This window comes from Muntiacus reevesi, chromosome 1 (assembly GCF_963930625.1).
Source record: "Muntiacus reevesi chromosome 1, mMunRee1.1, whole genome shotgun sequence".
In the NCBI taxonomy this organism is placed as follows: domain Eukaryota; kingdom Metazoa; phylum Chordata; class Mammalia; order Artiodactyla; family Cervidae; genus Muntiacus; species Muntiacus reevesi.
In genome coordinates this window covers 44,595,922-44,614,902 of record NC_089249.1, presented here as the reverse complement: position 1 = coordinate 44,614,902, position 18,981 = coordinate 44,595,922, and the positions used below count along the sequence as shown (strand labels likewise).

Genomic DNA, 18,981 nt, shown 5'->3' with positions numbered 1-18,981 from the left:
CTAAATTTAGAAGCTATCACAAACTTATAAGAAGACTATATGTACAGGGGAAAAAAACTTAACTTTTCCCCAAAGCTTTTGAGAATTAGTTGCCAATTTGATGACTTTCATTATGAAATTTCAAGTATCATTGGATATTTTTATATGTATTTCCTACAAAAAAATAACCTACTTAATTAAAATACAATTATCAATCAACAAATTAATACTAACACAGTACTACCATCTCTAAGTCTCTATAACATTTGCAATTATCAAATAATATTCTTTTGAATTAAATATCCAGATCAGAAATATTTTCTGCATTTAGTTACTTTGTCTAATCTCCTAACATCTAGAAGACTTCCTGAACCTTTGACATTCATAAGCTGATGCTTTTAAATATTACAAGTTGGATATTCTGTAAAATGTTCTCCAATTTAAATTTGTTTTATAATTTCTCATAGTTATATTCAAGTTATGTCTCCCTGGCAGGAATAGCAGAGCAATAATGTAGTGAAGCTTTGTTCATTCTTTCAGAGGATCCATTGTTATGATGCTTACTTTGTTCACATGGTTAACCTGGTGCCTGTTAATGGCAAACCACTCAAGTACTCTTGCCTGGAGAATTCCATGGACAGAGAAGCCTGGCAGGCTACCGTCCATGGGATCACCAAAGCCAGATATGACTGAGCGACTTTCACTTTCATTTTATCAGACTTCACTGTAAAGTGTCTCTTTTATCTTTGTAATCAATTAATATTTTGTTGTTTTCTACCATTCCACCACTTCTTATTTATCCTAGCACCCATGGCCAGACCTCTAGAAATTCTGAGAGCCTGGATTATTACTAAAGCTCCTTTCCTTGTTGGAGATTGAATTTTTTCTCCTCAATGCTACATGACTCTCAAAACACTACTCTGCTTTTAACATTTTCCTTGTTAGGCTCTTTCCCTGTGAAGTTTAGTAATTTGGCAAGAAGCTTGAAGGAAAAATATTAAGCTAAATATCTTTGGCCCTTTTTTGTCTTCAGGATTTTTTCAAGTGGATTGACAGCAATTTTTATCTCAACTAGGACAGTGTCTGCTGGCCATGGCCTTCTGCCCAGATTCTGAGCAGGTGACTCTTCACCAAGATACTGCTAGGAAAGAAATAACTCCCAAATTGTTTTTTTACGTCTTTGAATCTTTCCTGTTTCTTCATTTACCTTGAAAACTTTCCAATGCTTAAAAAAAAATTGTTTGTTTGTTTGGATCCTGCTCTTCTAATTTTTCTCAGTATCAGCTGGTCTCTGTCAACCTGAATTATTACAGACAGAAGTACATAAGAACTTTCAAGTTTATCCTTTTTACATCATTTCAAGATTTTGTTGTCAAAGAGAAAAGGAAGTAAACCTTAATAGATTTCATTTTCTTGGAATTCCCAAACAGTTGACAGAGCTTATAATTACCATTATTATCATGGTGTGATAACAAAAAGCTACAGTTTATTATCACTTGCCATGATCCAGAAACATTAATAAAAGATTTAAATGTGTCTCAAGTAATTGGTCCAACTACATAATGAAACTGTTATTATTACTTTTATTTTAAGATGAGCTTTTTGATTGAGAGACCAAGTAAACTTGTTCTCAAATTGGTGACAGAATCCATGATTAAATGATCTCATTTGAAAGTTAGTTTGAAATTAAGGCAATAAATAAATGTTAATGTTGACTCATAGCATTTCTGGGTTAGTCACAGAGTCTATGAATGTAAAGTCCCTCAATTTAACATTGCTGTAACCACTCCCAGTTCTTAGGAAAGGCATTAAAAAGTAATAATCCATATCATTGATATGGCTATTCACTTGCCAATTAGAACATATTTTTCAAGTTTAATATCTTTGTGTTACTGGGCTTCATGGTGTATTCTGAGTGTATAATAATGAAGACATGTGATTCCTTCATTTGAGCAACTTAATAGAAAACTGAAACGTTCACTGGGTATATGTGATTCATTGTGACAAATTACAAAAGGCAGTGGAGTAAGTTATTATGAGAGCACTTAATGCGATATCTAACTCAGGGGAATCTTCCTAAGGAAATGTCAAATAAATTTGCAGACTGAAGACTTGAGTGTACATTGGTTAAAAGAAAAAGTAAGGCATTGAGTTTGAAGGGAGAAATGTTTCAGTTGAAGGGAACTGCAAAAGAGAAGAGAACGTGTATAGCAGTTGGGTAAGGCTTTGAAATTTAAGATGGCTCAAGCAAAAACTGCCTTCCTGGTGGCTCAGAGGGTAAAGAATCTACCTGCTGTGCAGGAAACCTAGGTTCAATCTCTGAGTCGGGAAGATCCCCTGGAGAAGGCAATGGCTACCCACTTCAGTATTCTTGCCTGGAGAACTCCATGGACAGAGGAGCCTGGCGGGCTGCAGTCCATAAGGTCACAAAGAGCTGGACATGATTGAGCGACTAACACTTTCACTTTTGAGCACAAATGATGAAAGAGCAAGTATGAGAAAATAACTTTCTTTAACACAAAAATCTCTTTTTTAAACTATGTGAATTTTGTAATTCCTAAACTTTATCGTCCTGTTTACTTTCATATGAAATCCTATGTGAAGTGAAGTGAAGTGAAAGTCACTCAGTCGTGTCTCTTTGCAACCTTATGGATTGTAGCCTGCCAGGCTCCTCTGTCCATGGAATTCTCCAGGCCAAAAACTGGAGTTGTTAGCCTTCCTCAGGGTATCTTCCCAACCCAGGTCTCCCATATTGCAGGCGGATTCTATACCATCTGAGCACCAGGGAAGCCTCAGTTGGCAAAGAATCTGCTGGCAATGCAGGAGACACGGGTTCAGTTCTTGAACTGGGAAGATCCCCTGGAGAAGGAAATGGCAACCCACTCCAGTATTCTTGCCTGGAAATCCCATGGACAGAGGAACCTTGCCAGCTGCAGTCCATGAAGTTGTAAGAGTCAGACACGACTTAACGACTAAACCACTATGAAACCCTATACCTGTTACCATACATAAGATACAATGATGTTTTTACATGATTCCTGGGGAGCTGCAGTGTAAGGGGAGAAAGTATACAGAGAGTTGTTTTAATTTCACTGAGGAAAAATATTTTTCTACAGGTGCCAGACAAATAGTTAGGGACAGCTAGTGCTCAAAAACTCTGACTCCTCATTGGGTTTCAGGAAAGCATTTTTAAAGGCGCGCTGAGGGAGGGGAGTAAGAATGTGTGATCCTCTCATTTCTCTGATTGTCTGATGGGGACGAACCAGGGTGGCATCACAGGGGGTAACATTATCAATCCTTGGGCTTCATAGCTCTGAGGGCCACAGTTTATGGGCATCAAGCAGTTAACTTCTTCCATTTGGTAGAGGTTTAAGCATCTGTAAAGCAACTCTGGAAATGTGTGTCTGATACTACTATCTTGATTATTCAGAGAGGAGGTAAAGATTCTTTGACCCCATATGACTGATTACTGTAAAACCATTATCAGTTCTCCTGGCCCCAGTGTTATTTTTGTCACTACATGTTTACAACTTTTCAATCATTAAGTCTTTTCTTTCTTTTTTTTAAAAAAAAAGCTTTTTATTTTGGGGTGGAGTATAGAGAATTAGCAATGTTGTGATAGTTTCGGGTAAACAATTAAGGAATTCAGTCATACATATACATGTATTGATTCTCCCCTAAACTGCCCCCTCCCCCCATCCAGGCTGCCATGTAACATAGAACACAATTCCCTGTGTTGTATAAACGTCTTTGTTGGCTATTTATTTTAAGCATAGCGGTGTGTACATGTCCATTCCAACTCTCTATGTTGCTCCAGGAAGCAAACTCACTCAGAAGAATAATGTGGATAATGGAATGCAGTTTATTACACTGGTGGGTCCAAGGCAGAGTTTCCGCCTTAATCAGGGACCCTGACCAATTTCTGTGAAAACTTTGTATACCCTAAGTGTATGGGAATAAGCCCACATAACAAAATTCCTCAATCCTACTCTGGAAAATGTCAAAGGGAGATACAATCAGGTTACAGCCATGATTCATAATCAAAAGAGTCAGCTGGTTACATTGTTGCCTACACCAATGGGTAGCATAAAGATTACAAAGGTAACTGACTACATAGAGGATTATTACATTCTTTCTGGCGATGGGAAATCTTGGTATGAAATCTTGTGTTTATCAGTTCAGGAGGCCTGTTAGGCCATAGGTATGCTATCTCCATGGCTATGACATAGTCCAAAGTTTCACTGAGAATGTAAGATGAAGTTTCCTTCTTTTCTAAGATGGAGTCAGCTCAGCCTGTTCCTTTCCTCCTTCATTCCCCGCTCTTAATGCTCTCAACTTCCAGTGTGAGTGTCACTCATCGGGATGTACTGTATTTTAGGTTTCCTGGTATATATTTGGGTAAATGAAGTCAGCCTCTGTGAAACAAAGTTAACAACACATTGGAGAACATAAGGTCCACATAACAGAATCAACAGAGTAACTATAACAATGATTAATATAGTTTTCAACCAATCACGCTTCACCTGTGAGAGAATAGAAGTCCAAAAAGAAAGATTATCATCAGACACAGCATTTACTTGATCTTTCATGTCATCTAGAGTGGCTGATATATTGCCAGATAAATCAGGAATATATACACAACATTCAGCTTTGATTATAGCACTGGTCCCTCCTTGAGCGGTTGTTAAGTATGTCTAAAATCATTCTATTTTGAATTACTGCTTTCCTCATTTGTATTTTTCCAGTATTGAGTGCTTGAATCACTCTCAGGCTGTCATTTAGGGCTGTTTGGGTGAAATTAGTTAGAACTTCAACTCTGATCATTAAGTCCATAGTGCCCAATGAGGTAACAAATATAGTAGACAAATAATCATACCAATGGAAAACTGATCGTGACCATCTGGCCCATAGGGAAGGTAAATTTAAAGGCTCTTGTATTGTTGACCTAATGTTTCCATGGGCAAAGGCCAGACCTAAAGTACACCTCCTTGCCCATCCTGGGGCAGCTAAGGCCATAAGTTAGTCCCACATAACCAGTGAGTTGTGGCTGCTATTATTACAGTTTCCATACTCGATTTTTGTTGTTTTGTCTGGTGCAAAAAGTCACATAAGCTAGGCATATCACCCTTCCGTAGAGGTGATATCCACCACGGGAGCCCATCCATGTGCATGGCTCCACACACCCAGCAGTTAGATTGTTTTATGAAAGTCAGTATAGGAAGGTGCCCACAAAATGAAAATATTGTCCTGTGCAGAAACTATGGCTAGTCTCAAGATGACACCGGAAAGTCCGTGTAGCAGGAGTTGGTTGTAGAGTTTCGTCTCTTTTTCTTCTATCTCATGATGATCTTGGTTTTCACATAGATCAGCGGGGTCCTTCTGTGCAATCCACTCAGTGTTCTCCGGGTCTGCGTGGTATGCTCTCTTCACCCTCGTGTGGAGAATCCAGGGAGTGACAGCTGCAACTTTAACTGCCATGGGGGTGGTTAGAACAACAGTATATGGACCCTTCCGATGTGGGGCCAAGGAGTCATGTTTCCAGTCTTTGACCCACACCTGATCGCCGGGTACAAATTCGTGAATCTGTTCTCCAAGAGGGAATGGCACCCTTTCTTGTACAAACTTAGTTATTTGATTTATTACCTTACCCAATTGTTCTATCTGCTGTGAAATCCCATCCCCCTTTATCTGTAGCAAGTTTGTTGACACCTGTCTCACTATGGGAGGGGGTCTCCCATAGACAATTTCATAAGGAGAATAACTGTGGGAACTCGGGGTCACCCTTAAGTTGAGCAAGGCCACCAGTAGCAAGTTCATCCATGAACAGTCAATCTCTATATTCCATTTGGTGTTTAAGAGTTCAGTTGGTTCTTTCTACCAGGAACTCTGGGGCCTATATGCTGTATGCAATTTCCATTTGACACTTAGAGTTGTGCATACCTATTGAATTAGGTCGGCTACAAAGGCAGAGCCATTGTCTGATCCTGTGCTGGTTGGGAAACCAAGTCTGGGGATTATCCTCGAAGCAGACAGCAAGCCACTTCCTTTGCTTTTCAGTTCAGGTGGGGAAGGCCTCCATCCATCCTGAGAAGGTACATATCATGACCAGTAAATAGCGACAGTGTCGGCAGGGTTTCATTTCAGTAAAGTCCACTTCTAAATGTTCAAAAGGTAGAGTGCCTTTTAATTGTATCCCTGGGGATTTTTGTTTATGTCCAAGGGCAGCACTGACCTTCGAGCAAGCAGAACAGTTCGGAGATTCCATTCTACACAAGGAGGAAAGTCGTGGAATTAGGAAATATTTCCGAATTAATCCTTCTATTTTGTCATGTCCCAAGTGAGTTGTCTGGTGAACCTGAGATACCAGTGTGGGGGCTAATGCCTCGGGTACCAGTAATCTGCCATCCAGCGGTTCCCACCAACCTTTTCACTTTTGGTGGCCCTTTCTGCTTCGGCCAGCTGGTCTTGGGCTGGGGTACACTGTGGAGAGACAAAGTTAACAAAGGTTCTGATAGATTCCCCCACCAGCAGCCCCAAATTCCTCAGCTGCATGTTTTGTTACTTTATCTGCTAGTCAGTTTCCCCGTGCTTGTGGGGTGTCTTCCTTTTGGTGACCCTAACAACGCATCACTGCTACCTTTTCAGGTTCCCACACAGCATTTAATAGAGTCAAGATTTCTTCCTTGTTTTTAATGTCCTTTCAGTTTGCTGTCAGAAGACCTCTCTCCTTATAAAAAGCCCCATTCACGTGTAAACTAGCAAAAGCGTACCTAGAGTCAGTGTAGATGTTTGTCTTCTTAACTTTTGATAACTGGAGGCCCGGATTAGAGCGTATAGTTCGGCCCATCGAGCAGACCAGTGTGATGGCAGGGAGCCAGTCCCGATGATGATTTCCTCCGTGACTACTGCATATCCCGACAGTCGTCCTTCTTTCAACAGGCTGGTGCTATTGGTACAGGACCCAATCTGGGTCTGGGATTGGCTGGTCTCTCAGGTCAGGTCTGCTGACATGAACTTCCTCTAGGATTTCTTTGCAATCATGTGAGGGCTCACTTCTGGCTGACAAGGCTCAACAGTGACATGGGGGTTCTCACATAAAAGTCCCTGGTATTGAGTAATCCGAGATGTTGACAGCCATCCGTGGGGTCCCCTTGTAGGAGAGTGTTGACTTCATGGGGGACTTTTACACTTAAGTCCTGGCCCAAAGTCAGCTTGGTTGCCTCCTGGACTAGTAAGGCAAATGCAGCAATCACCTGGAAGCATCCTGGCCACCCGGTGGCAACACTGTCCAGTCGTTTCAAGAGATAAGCCACGGGTCTGTCCCAAGTCCCCATAGTTTGGGTCAACACTCTCATAGCCACCTTGTCTTTTTCAGTTATGGAAGGAGTAAACGGTTTGGTAAGGACTGGCAGGCCCAAGGCAGGTGCTGACGTAATTGCCAGTTTTAGTTCCTCAAAGGTTTGCTGCTGTCTCTCAGTCCAATTCAGTGAATCTCCTTCTGGCCCAGTTAAGAGTTCATATAACGGCTGGGCCATCTGGGAATAACCCGGAACCCAAATCCTACAAAACCCAGTGGCTCCCAAGAACTCTCCGACCTGTCGTCTGTTTTTTTATTGTGGGATTCTCAGAATGACATCTTTTCTCGACTGGTCTAACAGCTTCGTGCCTCCTCTCAACAAACTCCAAATATCTTATCTCCTCCTTGCAGATCTGTGCCTTCTTTTTCAAGACGCGGTAGCCGGACTCCATCAACAGCTCCAGTAAAGCCTTGATCCCTTCCCAGCAATCCTTTTTGTTCTTGGCAATCAAAAGCAAGTCATCCACATATTGTAGCAATCTGCATCTGAACCTCTATGGTTGGAATGAGTCCAGGTCAGAAGCCAAGGCTTCCCCAAAGATAGTGGGGACTTCTTAAATCTTTGTGGGAGGCGACTGGATGTGAGCTGTTGTTTGATGCCCCCTGCTGGGTCTTTCCTTTCAAAAGCAAAAATGGGTTGAGACACCAGGTCAAGGCATATACAGAAGAAGGCATCCTTGAGATCTAAACAAGTATAGATCTTAGCACTCGGTGGGAGGAGGCCAAGTAAAGTATAGGGGTTAGGAACGGTGGAATGTAGGATCACAGTGGCTTGGTTGACCAGTCTAAGGTCCCACACAGGCCTGCAGTCTAGTCCCCCTTCTTAACAGGGAAGATTGGTGTGTTCCAGGCTGACTGGCATTCAATCAGGATGTCTGCCTGTCGTAACCTATTTATATGTGGCAAAATGCCAGCCCGCTTCAGCGGCAGTGGGTGCTGACGTTTCCTGACTGTTATGGCACCAGGTTTGACTTCTATTAACACCAGAGCTTGACATTTGGCAAGCCGGAGCGGGGGTGGAGGGTGGGGTTATCTTCCACCCAAACCTCAGGGAATGGTTGGATCAGCTCTCTTTCTCAATTATTTAATTCATCTGACTTCGCTCCTGGAGGGAAGGTCATATAGCCTCCATGTCTCTATTCCTGAAAACCTTATCAGTAATCTCAATCAATTGTGAGTTAGTCGTGACCAATACTCCATCTACCTTTTGAAGCTTGAGTCTGATATCAGGGTAGTCTTGAGACACAAAGCCTGTGTTTATCATCTGAGATCCAGCAGCCTCCAGATCTATTGGTGTATAGAGCCTATAACCTCACACAATCTTTCTTAGAACTCAGAGGATGATTCAGTTTCTTTTTTAATTATTTCGGTGGGCTTCACCATATTCATGGGCTTTTGGGCCCCCCACTTGAGGCCTTGTAAAATAGCCAGCCGATATCCCTCTAGGTGGCCCTTTCCTTCCTCTGTGTTATAGTCCCATTTGGGCCTCTCATCGGGGGTGGCTAGTTCTGCCCACCACTGCCAGTTTATGGTACCCTCAGGTGCCATTTCTCTTAGCCATTTTCTGGCCTCAGTTAGGATCCTGTGTCTTAGGGAGACTAGTAGCTGGATTATGTCATCCCATGTAAGGCAGTGGGTTCTAAAAATAGTTTCCAACAGCCTGATCATGCCTTGTGGCTTCTCTGAGTACAATGGAGTGTGCTTCTGCCAATTTAATATGTCCATTGAGGAAAACAGCTCGTAATAGTAGGCTCCTGGAGGTTGGTGGTCATGTCCATCTGCTCCCTGAACTGGGGGCTGTTGAAGCTCTTTGAGGGGCATTTGTAGTGGAGCCCTTTCCCCCCGGCTCCTTGATGGAGTGCAGCCTCTGTTTAGTTCCAGTGTCTCCTTCCCTCTTCCCATCAGTACTCACTGGGAGAGGTGGGTATAGCTTAGGAGGTTCCGCCGGGGCTGAATCCTGTGGGCATTGACTAGAGGCTCCTTCCCTCAGTAATCAGAGCCTGCCAAAGTGGTAACTCTACCTTCTCCAGCGGAGCTGATGGGAGGGCAGCTGCAGGAGCCCCAGCAGGCCCTGGATGAGGCAAGGCGGCCTCTGGTCCAGGTGGAGCATTAGATGACGGGCACATCACCCAGTATGGGAGAAGGGGCAAGTCATCCCTGTCCGGATCCTGCAGAAATTTTCTTGCTATCAGTCAATTTTTGTACCATTATTCTCTCTTTCCCTCTCTGAATGTAAAGCCTTGCCCAAGGGAGAGGATCTCGAGCCAACCATAGCCATGAATCAGTATTTGGATATTAATCCGGGTGTCCCGGCCCTCCTGGGGCTACTGTATAGACTGCTTCCACTATTTTTAAGTCCATGGTGCCCTCTGGTGGCCATCCTGCTCCCATACGGGGCCATTCGACCTCACAGAGTACGTGGAGGCGGTTAGGCATCATCTTCACCCCATAGTCTCCTCTAAATCCCTCCTTAAAATTTTTAATCATGCACTCCAACACAGTTGCCTTAGATTCATTTCCCCCTATCTTGCTTACCTTCTTGGACCTTCTTCTTCCTTTCCTTTCCATTCTGTCTATGAAGTTTGGGGTCCCCTATGTACTTCTGATATTTCCACTCAATGAAACACTTAAATTGCCTTTCCGCCTCCTTCCTAATTGGGGTGAGAAGAGCCTTACTGGCCAGATCTCAGAGGAAGAAGGGAGATCGGTGTGTCTGGGTTAAATATCCCACATCCCAGGCCATCTCCGGAAAAGCCAATTCGTACTCACTTATGTATCCCCCTACTTTTAGCCTGACAGTTCTGAAGGGATCAAAAATTTCACAGCAGATAGGACACCTCCTTGGGGAGGGCAAAATACAGGCGCACAAAGGCAAGTTTCTTCCCCTAGAAGCCCCTTCACAATTTCCCGTAATAGTTTACCCCCAGACGATGAGGACACCACCTCCTCTGTGACATTCACAGCCCTGAATGTCCCCAAAACTTTCTTGCGTTTGTCCAGTAGCAATCTATCCTAGAACAAGGTGGATACCACCTCTTTGTGACAGTCGCTGTCCGTGTTCTCCCTAGCCCCTCTCAGGGGGTTGATCAGGCCCTCTATCCCACCCTGCTAGGTGGGAACCCCCTTACCTGAGCACTCAGTTCCCCTGCTGCCGTCCACTATCCACCAATGTGAAAGGCCCAGGCGTTGAGAAATGGAATCTCTCCAGGAGGCCGAGATGCCATCCCCCCTCTAGAAGATCCAAGCCACAAGGACTCAGAGTAGCCCCAAGTGGGACTTGTCTCCTCAAAGTGAGGAGCTTCCCGTCCAGTGCACCAAATGCTGTAGCCAAACTCTCCAGGAAGCAAACCCACTCAGAAGGACAACGTGGACAGTGGAGTGCAGTTTATTACACCAGCGGGTCCAAGGCAGAGAGAGTTCCCTCTTTAGTCAGAGACTCTGATCCATTTCTGTGAAAACTTTATATACCCTAAGTGTACATGCGCAAGCCCACATCCCCAAATTTCTCAGCCCTACTCTGGAAAATGTCAAAGGGAGATAACAATCAGGTTAACCCATGATTCATAGTCAGAAGGGCCAGCTGGTTATACATTATACCAATGTGTGCCATAAAGATTACGACGGTGACTGACTACATAACGGATTATTACATTCTTTCTGGCGATGGGAAATCTTGGTATGGAATCTGGCGTTCATCAGTCCGCGAATCCTGTTCAGTCGTAGGTATGTTATCTCCATTGCTACCAGCCACATATTCCAAAGTTCACTAAGGATGTAAGATGGAGTTTCCTTCTTTTCCAAGATGGAGTCAGCTCGGCCTGTTCCTTTCCTCCTTCACCTAATTACCCCTACCATCTTTCCCCTAAATTTTTGAACCAGGCTTTGTGACTCTGGAGATGCTTGGGAAACAATACCTTTTCTGCAAGCAAGAGACCGGCAGAGGATATGGGGGGAGGTGTCCGTCCCAGGAAGGCCCCAGAGAGTCCTGCTTAGTCACAGTTATTCATACGGAAATAGTATGAACTTTATTTTCTATTATCTCCCCGGTGAACCTTTGGTCTAGAGAATACCTACAACCTTTTCTTCAGGGCTCAGATAAAGCTGTAACCCCTAAGTGTAGAACACTGACCATTGGCTCTTCTGATTGGCCAGTGCCTGAGTTTAAATATTCTGAATGCGAGTGTTTCTCCAACGGTAGGAGGAAAGTATATTTCGTCCTTGTGCATTGTGAAGAATATCTGAGAGAAACGTGTGAAACCCAATAAACAAAGCAACTCCTGTTAGGTAGCTCAGCAGAGGAAAGTACCCTCTTCAAGAAGCAAGAATACAGAGTGTGCACAGTCAGTGGTGAATGGTAACTAAAAATGATTCTGTGTGCACCATCAACTACGTGGACATGCAGACCATCTGGGAGTACACTTTTCTGGACAGAAAAGGGGCTTCATACTTGGCTTAATGCCCTACCATTGATATCTTAAAATTATTAACAAATTTAAACAAAGCACTCCTCCCTTTTTATTTTGCACTTGACTGTGCAAATGATGTAGTGGATTCTGACTCTATGTGCATGGAAGGGATTGATTGGATTTTTTTCCTTCATCTAATCTAACTTTTATTGTAAGCAGCTTTTGGCAGGAAAGAGTTCTTCGCAGGAAAGAGCTCTCTGCAAGTTACCAATTGAATTGGACCCAACTGCTCGTGGCTTACCAAATCAAACTTATGAACATTTGTAGAAGGACAAGCTGTCTTTAATCAGAAAGCTGGCAATCTGAGAAGATAGTGGACTCAGTGTCCCCCCAGAACCACCTCCGAAGATTCTTCTCAGCCCTGAAAATTGTAAAGAAATGGCAGGAAGTGATCTCAGCTCCTTGTTGAGAAGGGAACAGAGTCACTGCCAACCCCCACTGCATGCAGGTGGCTTCCTCGCAGTCTTCCTCTAGACTCGTTCCTCTATCTTGCTCACATGACTTGTTTGGGAGACTGAAACTCTTGGGTGGCATTTTGGGAGGGGGGATGCTCTGAAGAACTCTGTTAATCCATGTCTAGGCACAGAAAAAATTCAGCGAGAGGCAAGAGATAGATTAGAGGTGATTTCTTAGAACAGGACATTTGTGAGGCTTAAAAAACAGCTGGGTGAGAGAATTCTGCACCAAGAAATAAATGGGCTAGAGTTTTATAATCAAAGGAAAAGTGGGGAGGGGCAAAATCACTTTCTTCCTCATTTCTGAGTAGACATCATGCTTTCATCATCAGCATCTCCTTTAGATTGGTCTGGGGAGTTTTCCTGTCCCTAAATGATCAAACCAGGATTGTCATGGCACTAAGGAAATATTTCAGGTCTCAATACAATGAGGATCTTTGCTTTGAAATGTCACCTTTCCATAAATTATTGCTTTCTGTTTGTTGGCTTTTTGTGTGTAGAAAGCATAGTCTAGGGGTCATTAACTCAATGAGCTCACGGGGCAGGATGTGGGTTTTGCACCACCATCCTTTTATTGTTTTGGGGCATACCTCACGGTTTTGTTGCTAAGCAAACCTGCTGGCTTTCTGGTTAAGCAAATCTATTTTCTTAAGTGATTATTAACTTACAGGGGTCTCTCATACTTTTTTTTTTTTTTTTTAATTTATAATCCCCTAGTGGGATTAGCTATTTACTCTGTCCCCATCAAGATCACTGAAAAGGAAGCTAGGGATGAGATCTGATCATCTGTTAATTACTTATTCTCCATTCCTACTTCTTTGATCTATGGAAAGAACTGGCAAGTTAGCCAAGTTGCTGAATAATTAAAATATTTGTAAGGTGTGCTCAAGGGTCAGAGATGAGTAGAGCATGGGGATATCTGATTAAAAGTCATTTATAATACAGTTTTTCTAATGACAAGAAAAAGAGCCTCCTGCTGTCTTCTTTAAAATATATTCACAACCTAAAAGTTGAGAGTTGTGTTTTATTTGGTGGGAATTTTTAGGACTTTAGGCCTGGGAGGGAACTTCTCAAGTAGCCCTGAGAGAACTGCTCTGAGGAGGTGAAAGGGAACAATCAAGTTATATAGGTTTGCAACAAAGGGCCAGTAGTCTGAAATTAAAAGATTTTATTGTTCATTAAAGAAAGCCAGATATCTGATGTTAAGGGATTTAGCACTTTTCTACATATTGGAAGATGAAAGAGTCTGGGCTCACTGAAATCATTCCTTTGCTATCCACCTCACCTATCTGGGGCCAATATTCTGTGTTTTCACATCTAAAGTTTCCTCAGGACTCACCATAGGGTAGTGACTGTGGTTTGATGGCTGCTAGATAGCAGATATTCTTCTCCTGCCCGTGTTCCCCTAGGTCTCACAGGTTAACTTCAGAGGGCTGCAATCACTGATGCCTGTGAGATCCTTGTTTACTGGTATGGCAGGAAATACTCCACTTCTCACTACTGAGATCTGTTTTCTGCAAAGAGCACCTTGCATGCCAGAGACCACCTTGTTTTATCTCTGTCTTCAAACCATTCAGTTCAGTTCAGTCTTTCAGTCGTGTCTGACTCCTTGCGACCCCATGAATTGCAGCACACCAGGCTTCCTGTCCATCACCAACTCCCGGAGTTTACTCAAACCCATGTCCATCGAGTAGGTGATGCCATCCAGCCATCTCATCCTCTGTCATCTCCTTCTCCTCCTGCCCTCAATCCCTCCCAGCATCAGGGTCTTTTCCAATGAGTCAACTCTTCACATGAGGTGGCCAGAGTATTGGAGTTTCAGCTTCAACATCAGTCCTTCCAATGAACACCCAGGACTGATCTCCTTTAGAATGGACTGGTTGGATCTCCTTGCAGTCCAAGGGACTCTCAAGAGTCTTCTCCAACACCACAGTTCAAAAGCATCAATTTTTAGGTGCTCAGCTTTCTTCACAGTCCAACTCTCACATCCATACATGACCACTGGAAAAACCACAGCCTTGACTAGACAGACCTTTGTGGACAAAGTAATATCTCTGCTTTTTAATATGCAATCTAGCTTGGTCATAACTTTCCTTCTAAGGAGTAAGCATCTTTTAATTTCATGGCTGCAGTCACCATCTGCAGAGATTTTGGAGCCCAGAAAAATAAAGTCAGCCACTGTTTCCACTGTTTCCCCATCTATTTGCCATGAAGTGATGGGACCAGATGCCATGATCTTAGTTTTCTGAATGTTGAGCTTTAAGCTAACTTTTTCACTCTCCTCTTTCACTTTCATCAAGAGGCTCTTCAGTTCCTCTTCACTTTCCGTCATAAGGGTGGTGTCATCTGCATATCTCAGATTACTGGTATTTCTCCTGGCAATCTTGATTCTAGCTTGTGCTTCTTCCAGCCCAGCATTTCTCATGATGTACTCTGTGTATATGTTAAATAAGCAGGGTGACAATATACAGCCTTGACATACTCCTTTTCCTATTCAGAACCAGTCTCTTTTTCCGTGTCCAGTTCTAACTGTTGCTTCCTGGCCTGCATACAGGTTTCTCAAGAGGCAGATCAGGTGGTCTGGTATTTCCATCTCTTGAAGAATTTTTTACAGTTTATTGTGATCCACAGAGTCAAAGGGATAGTCAATAAAGCAGAAATAGATGTTTTTCTGGAACTCTCTTGCTTTTTTGATGATCCAGCGGATGTTGGCTATTTGATCTCTGGTTCCTCTACCTTTTTTAAAACCAGCTTGAACATCTGGAAGTTCATGGTGCATGTATTGGTCAAAGCCTGGCTTGGAGAATTTTGAGAATTACTTTACTAGCATGTGAGATGAGAGCAATTGTGTGGTAGTTTGAGCATTCTTTGGCATTGCCTTTCTTTGGGAATGGAATGAAAACTGACCTTTTCCAATCCTGTGGCCACTGCTGAGCTCAAACTATTAGCTTCCAGTTAACAGATGATCTTATATCTTTCCCTAGTGTCTGTAATCTCATGAACAGTGTAAACAAGATAGAAAGAAAGGTCACAAGAAGGCAACAAGCCCACACACTGGAGGATGGTGAAGACTCTGACCCCTTATCTCAAGGATTAACTGACATTACTTCACGTTTCCCTTTAAAATCTTTCAGGGCTGAGCAGAATCTTGGAGGTGGTTCTTGGGGACACTGAGTCCACCATCTCTCCAGATTTCCAACATTCTGATTAAAAGTAAGTTTCCTTTCTACCAGTATTTGCCTCCCTCGAGGACTGATTTTGGGAGTGGTGAGCTGTTGAACCTCACTTGTTTTTTTATTATATCTACACGATTTTTTAATTAAACTTCCAACAAGCTTTTCAGGTCATCACAGTCTCACACTCAGTTGTAAGAAATATTACAGAAAATTCCTATGTCCCTTTTATCTACTAGTTATCTAGTAACATCTTAAAAACTAAGGTGTGAAATCACAACTAAGATGTGGATACTGACATGGTGGAGATACAGAACGACTCCATCACCACATAGACACAGCCTGTAGGTCTTTCAAAGCCACACCCCTCTTTCCTCTCTCATCATCTTGTCCTTAGCTGCTGTTCTTTATCTCTACAACTTTGTCATTGCAAGAATGTTACAAAAAATGAAATGAAACAATATGTAAAATTTTGTGATTAGTTTTTTTCTTTTTTTCATTTATTCAATCAAATTGTTCCACGTATCAACTGCCCATTCCTTTTGATTGCTGAGTTGTAAGCCTTTATATGGTTGTTACAGTGTTTATTTACACCCATTTTATGACATCTGGTTCTTTATAGGTTTGACTATTACAAAGATGCATGCTTAGTATTGAAAGACACTGTGACTGACACAACTTGATGGCAAAATAGGAGCTTCTGGACTGATTTTCCTACCAAAATACACAAGTTCAACAGTCACATGTGGATGAATTCTTCTGAGAGAAATCCAGGAACTGTTCAAGAGACAGAGTAATTGTGAAACTAACCACACCAAAGCTGTAGGAAAAGCTGACAACACTTTTTCACCACACTCCCCATCCCCTGAACCTCAACATATAATCAGGAGAGCAAATCCTGCTCCCAGATTCTCCCTGAGGAGCAGAAAGTTTGAACTCCATATCTAGTACCTCAATCTTTCCAGGTGCTACCTGAGGGGCTAGGCATACCTCATTCCTGAGGACTACAAAGAATAACAGGCATGTTTTTTTTTTTTTTAATTGAGGTATAGTTGATTTACAATGTTGTATGTGTATAGCATAGTGATTCAGTTATGTATATATACATATCTAGTATACATATATATATATATATATTAGATTCTTTTCTGTCATATGTTATCACAATATATCACAAAATATTAAGTATAGTTCCCTGTGCTATATAGTAGGTCCTTGATGATTATTTTATATAGAGTAATATGCACATATTAATCCCAATCTCTTAATTTATCCCTCCCCTAACCTCTCTTTTGGTAACCATAAGTTTGTTTTCTGTGTCTATGGATCTATTTCTATTTTGTATAACAAATAAATTCATTTTCATTTTTTTTTAGATTCCACATATAAGTGATATCATATAATATTTGTTTCTCTCCGTCTGACTTACTTCACTTAGTATGACAATCTCTAAATCCATCTATTGGGTAGTTAGAATAGGGAAAAGGAGTCCAGAATGGAGTTGGCTAAAAGACAAGAAAGGAAAAAGACCTCAAAAATAGAACAAAGGAAGGTCTGAAGCCCGGAGTGAGGACCTCAAGTAGAACAAACAGAACTCCTGGCTAGCCCAATTTACATAGGACAGACCCGGAGCGGAGAGGGGGTAGGAAAAACATTAAAAAGAGGAGCCAAAGCGCAGGGTGTCCCTCGCTCTCTCCTCTTTGTGTCTTTTGGGTCGGCATGCCCTCACACCTCAAGGATGTATTTTTCTTTTATTTTCTAAATAAAACTGAGCTGTAACACAGAGCTGTAACACTGATCTCCGAGAGTTATAACACTGATCTGTCCAAGAGCTGTGACATGGTCTGTCCAAGGGCTTTAATGTCCGTTGCTTCAAATTTTTGTTGTGATGAGACAGAATCAAGGAAATTACACTCCCATGACACACCCATGTTGCTGCAAAGGGCATTATTTCATTCATTTTTATGGCTGAGTAATATTCCATTGCTAAGTATGTACCACATCTTCTTAATCCATTCATCTGTTGCTGGACATTTAGATTGCTTCCATATCTTGATTATTGTAAATAGTGCTGCCATGAACATTGGGGTGCATGTATCTTTTCAAATTACTGCTTTCTTTGAACATATGCCCAGGAGTGGGATCACTGGCTCATATGGCAACTCTAGCAAAGGGGTGGTTTTAAATGAGCATGAAGATACTTTACATAGCTCCTTCCTTCATCTCAGAGCAGAATGAAGAGATGATAAAGTCCACTTCCAGCTTTTCATTAGAAGAAGTTGAACCACACAACTTGCACTGTTATGCCCGATGTCCAAATCCCCTATCGGGAAAAGAGAAGACCTCCAAGACAATGCAACACGCAAAGGAAGGGAAATTTATTGTTGACTCGACTCAGGGCCCCTGCTGCAACCAACGCAGTGGTGCAAAGTCAGAGAGCCCTGAGCCCCAGTTTCCACACACATTTATAGGGTGCTCGATTTCAAACATAAGCAGTGGGTAGTTAGCACAAGCGGATTGGTTACATGTTTGGGAAGCAATTTCATTGGTCAAACACACTTTAAAACTTCCGCTCTCCACCCGAGTGCCCTGTCCCAATAAAATCTCTTGTGTTGTCAGCACATGTGTCTCCTCGGACAGTTCATTTCCAAGTGTTAGATAAGAGCCCAGTTTCGGGCCCTGGAAGGGGTCCCCTTTCCTGCAACAATAGGAAAACACAATATCTTCAAGATGTCAGTTCCTTACAACATCATCTATAGGTTCAATATACTCACAATAAAAATGCAGCAAGTCATTTTATTGTTGTTGGCAAAATAATTCTAAAGTTTGTATGAAGAGGCATAATTCCCAGAATAGTCAACCCAATATTGAAGAAGGAAATTGGGGAATGGACCTTATTCCATGTCAAGCCTTACTATCTAGCTACAGTAAGCAAGTTAGCGTGCTGAAATAAGACAAACTGATCAATGGGACAGAATAGAGAAACTAGAAATAGATCCTCATAAATGCAGTCGACTGAATTTGAACCAAAGAGTAAAGGCAATATAAAGGAGGAAACAGAACAGGTTCCATCTTGACAGCAGGACTCCTTCTTGGGCCGGACTGTGGACTTAGAGCTATATGCCCAGTATCTGCGGAAACGAAATACCAATGGGAAACCAGATCCCCCAGATGAAGGAGCCTCAGGACTTGTACCTAGACTCTCCATCGCGTAAAAGAATAAGCTAATTATCTCTGTAACAGAACAAAGTCATAAATCCCATTATGCTTATCAGGGTATGACCACAGGTCTATTGATAAATGCCCACTGTTTAACTATCTAGGCTTACGACACATGAATCATGGGTTAACTTTGATTGTATCTCTCTTTTACCTTGTCCAGACTAGTTTCAAGGAATTTGGGGAAGTGGGTTTGAGCACATACACTTAGGGTATATAAAGTTTTTACAAAAACTGGTCGGGGTCCTTGGCTAAGAGGAGACTCTGCCTTGGGCCTCAGTTTATTACTGAGACTCTGCAGTAATAAACTGCACCCCACTATCTGCATTGTA

At 42.3% G+C, this 18,981-nt stretch overlaps 1 pseudogene; it reads right to left on the bottom strand.

Annotated features, from left to right (window-relative positions):
* Positions 1–4,310: 4,310 nt before the first annotated feature.
* On the bottom strand, positions 4,311–5,150 carry LOC136167714 (endogenous retrovirus group PABLB member 1 Env polyprotein-like; annotated as a pseudogene).
* Positions 5,151–18,981: the final 13,831 nt, after the last annotated feature.